Source organism: Leptonychotes weddellii, chromosome 12 (genome assembly GCF_054177405.1).
Source record: "Leptonychotes weddellii isolate Sample4059 chromosome 12, ASM5417740v2, whole genome shotgun sequence".
NCBI lineage: Eukaryota > Metazoa > Chordata > Mammalia > Carnivora > Phocidae > Leptonychotes > Leptonychotes weddellii.
The window spans coordinates 27,388,368-27,398,100 of NC_138380.1; the positions used below are offsets into that span (position 1 = coordinate 27,388,368).

Here is a 9,733-nt window from a genome sequence, read left to right on the forward strand (position 1 = left end):
ATTATAGCTATGGGTTGCATTTCCTCCTAGAAACATGGACTTTCTGATCCACCTGATGAGATCAGCATTAACAGCCAATGCCATTGGTATTTGCTGTCCTCAGGCCTGCTGTTAATGGCCATGATAACCATTTTGGTATAATTATTTCCTTTTCTTTAAAAGTACTCTTCTTTTCATCCCTTTCTTTAGCACTTGAGTATAATTGCCCTCTTTTTCTAGTTACATCCCTATTTTTTTCTTTATATTGATATTTATCACTCTTTCCCAGTGTAGTCCTTTGAGATTTTGACAAATAAAACCATGAAGAGAGAATCAAAAAGTTTTAAATTTCTATGCTTGTTTTCCATTATGTATTGTTTTCCATTTTGTTCAACTTTATTTGGTCTACACAGAACAAGATTGAGGGGAAATATCCAGCCCTTCTTTCCATCATCATAATTGAGAGACGTACTATTGTATGTGCTGGGGAGGCATAGTATATATAAAGTTCTTGATATAAGGAAGTAAACAACAGCATTTTTAAATGACCTTAAGATATTGTGAGGGAAAAAATATGTATGCATGGCAAAAATTTAAAAAGTGATTAAAGTGAGGGCCACCTGGTTGGCTCAACTGGTGAAGCATGTAACTCCTCATATCAGGGTTGTGGGTTTGAGCTCCACGTTGGGTGTAGAGATTACTTAAAAAACAAACAAACAAACAAACAAACAAACAAAAACCTAGGTCCAGTGGTTTGAATGAGAAGACAAGAGAACTGAACCAAAGCTGGGCACAGTCAGGGCATGCAGTTCCACTGAAAATGGAAGATGGTAGTGAACGTATACTCAATGTCAGTCACCAGCGATAAGCTAAGTCGACAGGACATGCTGGCCTGGATCAAGGAGTCTCTGTCACTGAATCTGACAAAGATGGAACAGTCGTGTTCACGGGCTGCCTGTTGTCAGTTTATGGACATGTGGTTCCCTGGCTCCGTTACCTTGAAGAAAGTGAACTTCCAGGCTGAGCTAGAACACAAAAACATCCAGAACTAGAAAATACTACAGCAGGTTTTAAAAGAATGGGTGCTGACAAAATAACTTCTGTGGACAAATTAGTAAAAAGGGAAGTTTCAGGACAACTTTGAATTTGTTCTGTGGTTCAAGAAGTTTTTTGATGCAAACTATGACGGAAAAGACTATGAGCCTGTAGCTGCCAGACACAGTCCAGAAACTGCAGTCGCTCCCTCCCCTGTTGCTCCAGCTCTGAACAAACCCAAAAATCCTCTCAGCTCTAGCAGTGAGCTCCCCAGAAGCCCACTGCAACACAGAGAACCACTGCAACCCCGGAGGCCGGCCCGGGTGTGGTGTGAAAAACTCCTGGTGTGGGCAACACGGATGATGGAGCAGTTGAATTGATGTAGCAGGTCAATGTAATGAAACTCACTGTCTAAGACTTGGAGAAAAAAAGAGATTTCTACTTTGGAAAGCTAAGGAACATGGAATTGATTTGCCAAGAGAATGAGAGGGAAAACAACACTGTATTGCAGAGATTTGCGGACATTCTCTATGCCACAGACAAAGGTTTTGTGCTACCTGCTGAAGGGGGCCCACAGGAGGAACAAGAAGAGTATTCACAGCCTGGACCAGCACAGAAACATCTTAAGTCCTCACTGCAAATCATGTAACTGTAAAATACTCCCTTTTATTATTCTTAGAGGTCTCACTGGTTTCTTTACATAATCAAAAAGTACCTCTTCTTAAAGTGCACTTTGCAAAAGTTTTACTCCTTTTCCGACGAGTTTGGGTTAGGAGCTTTGTAGCAGAGCACTATTAACATCTAGTTGGGTCACCTAGGGAACAAAGAGGCTGATCATGGGGCTCACCGTGTGGACGCTGGTACCACTCATTGCTGGAGAAGGTGTTTTTATGTAACGCACTGAGGTGGAGTCCTCAGTAGAGAAATGTAAAGACTGACTTGAATTTTAAGCTAATGTGAAATCTTGGCAGAGAACGTTTTAATAAATAAATGCCTTAAGAGTGTTTAAAATATGCTTCCATAGTTCAAAATATAAAATGTAACATGACAGGAGATTTTACGTGTCTGACATTGTGTCTGGGAAGGAAGAGTCAGACCTCTGGACCTTTGGAATCTGCTGTTCACAGGCCTTGCAGGGCTGCTTGAATCTGCAAAGGCCTAGACCTTGGCCCGAAAGCAAAGTTTAAAAAGTTGCACTGTCAAGCCTCTTGGCTTTACAGACAAGTGATATCCCTGCTCTAAGAAGCAAGAAGCATTGTTGTCTGGATGAAAAGAAGGTGTGTTTCGGCCGTGAGATGATTGAATTGAAGAGCTTGAATTTCACTGAATATTTCTCTGCTGACTTTTCCAGTTATCCCTGAAATCCCTATGTATTATGATTTTTGGGAAATGAGGTGTATCCAGTTTTTAAATCTAACAACTACTTATGAGGAGTTGCCCCCCATCTCTGGGATTTATAATGGGGGTTGTGCCCCATTTTACTGTCTTTTAGGTTTACATTAAACACGTTTCTCTTCTCTGTTTCCCTCACCCACTGGAGACCCCTCTTTGGCTCCTTAAAGTTTGCTGCTTTGAGTTTAAATTCAGCAGGTGGGTGGTCATGCTGCAAGTTCTTTCTGGACCCCTGGCAAAGGGAGTGACCAGTGAAGGCCACTGCTACCTTGAGATCTGCAAGGCTGGTGTTCTCGGTACCTGCTGTCTACAGCCCTCCACTGTTACTCAAATACTTTGCCAGTGCACTCATCTCTTTGGAGATAAATCTCATTAGCGTGTTTGCTAAATGTGAATTTTCTTTTGCGGAAAATACAGTACCATGTCTGAATTATTATTCTTTAACATATTTCATTCCTTAACGCCTCCTCATTGGCTCTGCCCCTAGCCTATTCAGTTCCTTTGTTTGGCAGGATTCTGCAAAACGTGAGACACCCACTAGTGAGACTGTTCATCTCCTGATGTTTTGATTTGTTTCTGGTGGTAGCTTGTCCTAAAATGTGTGTAGAAAGCAGGTATTTTATGATAAAATTGTTGTGTAGGGCAAGCTTTGTGTGGAATTCAGAGGAAAACCAGAGTCAGTGATTAACAATGCCAAAAAATGCAAGTAAGTAGCCATTGTTCCAATAACAGTGGTGCTATTTCTCTTTTGTGGCCTTTTAGACTTTTGTTGCCCTAAAATTCCATTTTATTGGGAACCCATTTTCTACCTGGTCTTTCTTGACAGGGTTTTTTTCTACATTAAATAGTTTCTTTTTTTAAAAGATTTTATTTACTTATTTGAGAGAGACAGAGAAAGAGAAAGAGAAGGACAGAGCAAGAGCACAAGAACAGGGTGCAGGGGCAGAGGGAGAGGGAGCTGGATGTGGGGCTTCATCCCAGGACCCTGGGATCATGACCTGAGCTGAAGGCAGATGTTTAACCAACTGAGCCACCCTACATTAAACAGTTTCTAAATAAAATTCTATATTTCAAGAAAAAAAGCTATTAAACTAATGTAAAATAAATAAAATATAGTTTTCTGATCTGTCATGCTCATCTTCCAAGTTCCTGTTTGTAGCCACCTTTTACATATTCTTGTATATTTTCAGAAATTCATAATATATAAACAAATACACATAATCATTTATTTACATATACACATCTTTTATACAAATAGTTACACATACATGCATGTATATAGTTATAGACATATATATATATATATATATTCATGTACACATACTAATCTGTAATCTGCTTTTTTCCTTATTTTATCCTAGATTTGTTTTTCCCGTATCTATACTCCTAGATCTACCTTATTCTTCCTAATTAATAAATGATATTTTATTGAATGACAACTATCATAATTCAACAAGTCTTGAATTTACATTGATTCCAGTTTTGCTATTAAAAACAAAGCAATGAGCATATATACATAAATATTGCCATGCACTTGGGTTAGTATAAACTTTGGCAGACTTAATAATTCACTCTTCATAGGTTTACTAGGACTTCTGCATGTGTAATGTTTTGAATCCTTAGCTTTCTATAGATAAATAGATGATAGATAGGCAGACAGAGATATGTCTATCTGTATCTATATCTCTGGTATTTCTCATTGCCTTTTAGGAAGACTTTGCTTGATGGCTTTCAATTTATGAAAGAAAAGGCATTAAACTCCTCATTAATACTCACACTTACCGCTGTGTGGCCACCATTCTACCTCTATTTATTGCATTGAAACAAGAGATTTTAGATAATAATACCATGTCTATATCATGGCTATTTTTTTTTTTTTACAACTATAGGAGAGTTCTTCATAAGAGCCCATAATGATCTGTTTCCAATCGTGAACATTTTTTCCTGAGAATTTCCAGATTTCAAAACAAATATTCTTATATAAGAGAATGAAAATAAATATTCTTAGGAATTTTTTCTAAAGTTTTAGTGAATTGTCAAATACCCCTGAGTCATACCAAAAAATGCTGAACTTAAAAATGAAAGGAGTTCCTCAAATTTCAGCATCTGTCTCCATATTCCTTTTATTGTAGGTACAGGATGAAAGGGATCCTTGGTTTCCCTTCTGTTCCTGGGCTCTTGTTTATTTAATTCTACATCCCCAGGGGCATGTTTCCTCAGCTCACTCTCAGATTGTGTTCCTGTTCTGCCCCTAACTTACACTGTTTGCACTTACTTTCTCTTTCCTCTCAGAAAAGACAACTTTTTTGTTGATGGTGATTATGACAGTAATTTTTATTTTGTGGAAATTATGTTTTTACTGGGGACTGAGAATTTACCAGAAGCTTATTACAAACAGTAGAGTGTTTAGTGCCTATCCTTCATTTACACAGGGGTAAATCTAAGCTTAGTGAAGTTGAGTAATTTTGTCCAGGGTCCCTATAGCCTCTCTTTAACCACAGATTCCAACCCACAAATAACCCACTGCCGGGTATTAACAGTGGGTGATAAAATGCAAGATGGCTAAGCTCAGTCCTAGAGGTTCTCAGAGGCAAAACTCTCCCTTGACTCCCTGGAAGTGGTGTGTAGACAACTATGGTGCTGCGTAAAGATTCTCTGTCTCTGTTTGGAGAACACAGAAACTCTCTCCGTTTTCAATCTCAGATGGCCACAGTAAATTGTCTCTGACTCACAGCAAAGGAACTAATTCGATATGTAGACCTGTGTTGATGAGCTAGTTTTGAGGAAAATAGAATTCATGTAGTATATATTTTTCCTGAAATACAGTAACTGTGTGTTTATGCATTCCATGCAAATTAAGCATATATATGTGTCTGTGTATCCATATATATTTTTGTAAATATAAATATATCAACAGGTAGATAAAAGCATAGATATAGACATAGGAATGGATCTAGATAGTACAGAAGAGTAGTTCAGAGCATGGCTTCTGAGTCAGACTGCTTGGTTTTGAATCTCAACTTCCTAACAAGTTTCTTTATTTTTGGATTGATTTGATAACCCACCTGAAGTGCAGTCTAAAGGCAGAAATGAACAATACAATGCAACACAACACAACCAAACCAAGCCAAAGAAAAGGGGGGGAGGACAAAACAAACAAACAAACAAACAAACAAAATGAAAGCTAATAGCCTGGATTCAGATCAGAGCCCCACTACTTACTAGAAATAAGATCTTGGATAACTTTTTCACTTCTTTGTTCCTCACTTTCTGAATCTGTGAAAAAAGAATAAAATTCCAGTCACCTCAACTAGCTGTGAGGAATAAATAAGAGAGTAACTTAGAATTTTACCTGGTACATTATAAGAATGTTAGAAATGTTAGCTATTATTGCCATCAATCTATTCAGAAACCAGGAGACAGAAAAAGCTACTGTTCATTGAGCTACTGTTCACATGTTTAGCAGATGCTTTGCAAAAAACATGGATTACAGCCTCCACCGGAAGTGCTTTTTCTCTACTTGAGTATGAATGAATATGCAAAGCCTTAAACTGAAGGTCTTTGGCAATGATAACTTTAAAATTCTAGTAGTGAATAGTGATACAACTACTTATAAAACAAAAACCAAAAGAAGATGTGATTGAATTCTAATCTCAGCTTAAAACACAAGAAATAGGTTACATGAATGACTAAATAAGGTAGAGTTTCTGTAAAGTAGTGGAGCCAAATACTAATGGCAGAATGAAGGTTTATGCCCAACTCTTGTACCAGCTAGGCTGGCTTTGGAAATTATGGTTAGCTCAAGATCAGAGATAGTCTACTCTCTCAAATATGATATCCTACGGAAGCAGTAATATGGGTTCCACTTGGTGAGTTATTGCCAGAAATGTTATCTGATAAAAATGTGATTATCTGACATGACTTAAGAACATCTGGTTTTGAGATAGTTTTTTTTTTTTTTTTAAGATTTTTATTTATTTATTCATGAGAGACAGAGAGAGAGAGGCAGAGGGAGAAGCAGGCTCCCAAGGAGCAGAGAGCCCGATGCGGGACTCGATCCCAGGACCCTGGGATCATGACCTGAGCCGAAGGCAGACGCTTAACCATCTGAGCCACCCAGGCGCCCTAGAACATCTGGTTTTGGCTAAGTGATCACCATGGAGCTCCAGTCAACTACCACTGATAAGAATTCATAGTAAATTCTAATACCTTTTATTTTTTTATTTTTATTTTTAAAATATTTTATTTATTTATTTGACAGAGAGAGACACAGCGAGCGAGGGAACACAAGCAGGGGGAGCAGGAGAGGAAGAAGCAGGCTTCCCGCTGAGCAGGGAGCCTGTTGCGGGGCTCGATCCCAGGACCCTGGGACCACGACCCGAGCCAAAGGCAGACGCTCAACCGACTGAGCCACCCAGGCGCCCCACTAATACCTCTTTTAATCATTTCCCCCCAAAGTGATCAATTCAAAATAAATTTTAAAAATTTTACATATCCACAAGCATAAAAATTTTAAGGACAGGATATAATTTTACAAAGAAACGGCATATCTAATAACATTAATTCAATAGTTATTTCCCCATCACTAAAATTTTTAATAACTATGTAAATGTTTAGTCCAACTAAAATCACTATTCTAAAATAATCAAATTTGGGAATAATTTTGATGTCAACCTTTTTATATTTTATCTCTTTCAGAAGTAAAGCAACACGAGCAAACTAACAGCACATCAGTGTATTCTCACTTAATTCTCTAATCTCTCAACACCCCATAAGTGGCAATCATGAAAATTTTGATATGAATATGCAAAATATTTTTGTACATTTCTGTGTGTGAAGATACAAGTGTATATATTTGTTTTCAACATATGTGGGATGAAATATACTTTCTTACATATAACTTTGCAACTTGCTATTTTCCTTTTTTTAAAAAAATCTCCCATCCTAAAACATACTTCTAGGCCTCTGCTCCTGGTAACAATATTTAATGATTTTATAATTTTCTTTTATATGAATAATTTACAATTTATTTAACCATTCCCTACTAAGTGGATATGGATGTTATTAGTAACATGTGGCCATTATAAACAATGTTGCAGTGAGCATTCATATATATATATATATATATATATGCAAAATACTTTGACTATTTCTGTAGGAATCAACTTTTTAGATAAAATATCACTTTATTATTAATAATACTGTACATTAACACTCTTATATTTTTAAATATTCTATTATATGGACAATTTAAACTGCTTTAATTTTCAACATTTGGTGGTTTTGTTGAGAATCCCTGTTGAGAAATTAGTTTATTTCTTTAAGTCTACTGCTTGTATCTTTCTTTTGTCCATTATTCTAATTTTCTGTACTTCAGGAAATCTTTATTAATGTTTTGCCTTCTATATTTGTTGTGAATATTTCCCCCTCCCCAAATGTTTCTTGTCTATTAACCGTATTTATGATTTTTATTTTTTTTTAAGATTTTATTTATTTATTTGACAGAGAGAGTGAGAGCACAAGCAGAGGAGCAGGAGAAGGAGAGGGGGAAGCAGGCTCCCTGCTAAGCAGGGAGCCCAATGTGGGGCTCGATCCCAGCACCCTGGGATCATGACCTGAGCCGAAGGCAGACACTTAACCATTTGAGCTACCCAGGCGCCCCATATTTATGATTTTTAAGGCAGAGAATATCTTCATCTTTGTGTAAGCAAATCTGCTGGCCTTTCTGTTGATAGCTTCTGACTTTCTTTTTGGCTTTCTTAACTAAAATCAGAGTGAGTGACAGGAACTCTGGATGAAAAACTCAACTCAGAGAACACTTTCACAAAGCAACTATAAATTAGTGAGTGGGATTATAATTCTTGTAACATTAGTATTCTATCAAAGGCATATTACACAGCTGGAAAAGATGCTGACTGAGAGTGTGTTGTCATTGCTGATCAGACACTGCCATTTGACGATATGTCTGTAGGAATCTCATAAGGGCTCTGCTTTACTATTTTAGAATAATCATTAGCATATGCTTTTTATATAAATTGTGTCCTTTCACATTTAAATTGATTCATCTTTTGATGTGCTAATGTTTGCCAGAACTACAATCAAACTACATTAAGAACGTATCTTAGCATATTTTTTTACTTAGAGGTATCTATTTACAAAATATTAGAAAGTAATTTTCAGACCGATTTATTCATGCACCTTGTTAATTATTCATACATTGTGCCATTACTATGTCTGTCCTTTAGGAGGAAAACAAAAATGAATCTGATAATGCTAAATTAGTACAAGGTGCTGTCTTAGTCCAGTTGGGCTACTATAACAAAAATACAAAAGACTGGGTGGCTTATACACAGAAAATTCTCATAGTCTGAACGTTGGGAAATCCAAGATTAAGGTACCAGCAGATTCAGTGCCTGGTGAGAACCCACTTAGATGGCTGTCTTGCTGTGCCCTCACATGGCAGAAGGGGTAAGATAGTTTTCTGGGGTCTCTTTTATAAGGGTAATAATTCCATTCACGAAGACTCTAACCTCATGGCCTAATCACCTTCCAAAGGTCCCACCTCCAAATACCATCACAATGGGGATTAAGTTTCAATACATGAATTTGGGGGTGGTGGTGAGCACAAACATTCAGTCTGTGGCAAGTGCTAGGAAATGTATTTATCCCTTCTTTAGTGTGTTGCTAACGTTTACTTGATCACAGGAAAAATATGTACTATATCCTTTAATAATTTGCAAATGGAGAAAACAAACTCAAATCCAGGTTATCTTATTCAAGTTCAGATATTTTTATTTATTTTGCTTTATTTTCCCACCATATAACAAAACAAGTGAAGTTAAATGTCCCTTCATAAATTACTAAAATAATTTGAACACTGATTCTGTAAAGGCAAAAATTACACTGGATAAAGTTAATCAGGCAAGGAAGACTTTAAAGATATTGTGATAGGGGAGAGAGGTTGGAACTAAGTCTAAACTCAACTCCAATGAAGTCGAGGGTGGTATTATTCCTTAGGGCTGGAATGAGCTAGTGGAAATTTAGTGGAGAATGTTAGAGGTCATCTGTGTTTCCTCAATGGGCTTATGCAAAAGAAAGATAAGGTTGTCATATCTTTATGACAGAAGGCAGTTTTACAACTTGGAGCAAGGCACCTGTGGAAGTTAGCTCCCTATTCTCTCACAGAAACTAAGATAAGAGTACTGATCACCTTTGATGATTACATTTCAAATAAATGGATCTTACTTCCTAGAGAAAACCATTTCTGGGTTGTAAAACTTGCAAAAAGCTTTTAAAAAGATTTACATCTCAACAGGGCAGAGAAAGA

General features: G+C 37.0%; 1 pseudogene; it reads left to right on the forward strand.

The window, feature by feature from the left end:
* The first annotated feature begins 537 nt into the window (after positions 1–537).
* On the forward strand, positions 538–2,169 carry LOC102739670 (microtubule-associated protein RP/EB family member 1 pseudogene; annotated as a pseudogene).
* Positions 2,170–9,733: the final 7,564 nt, after the last annotated feature.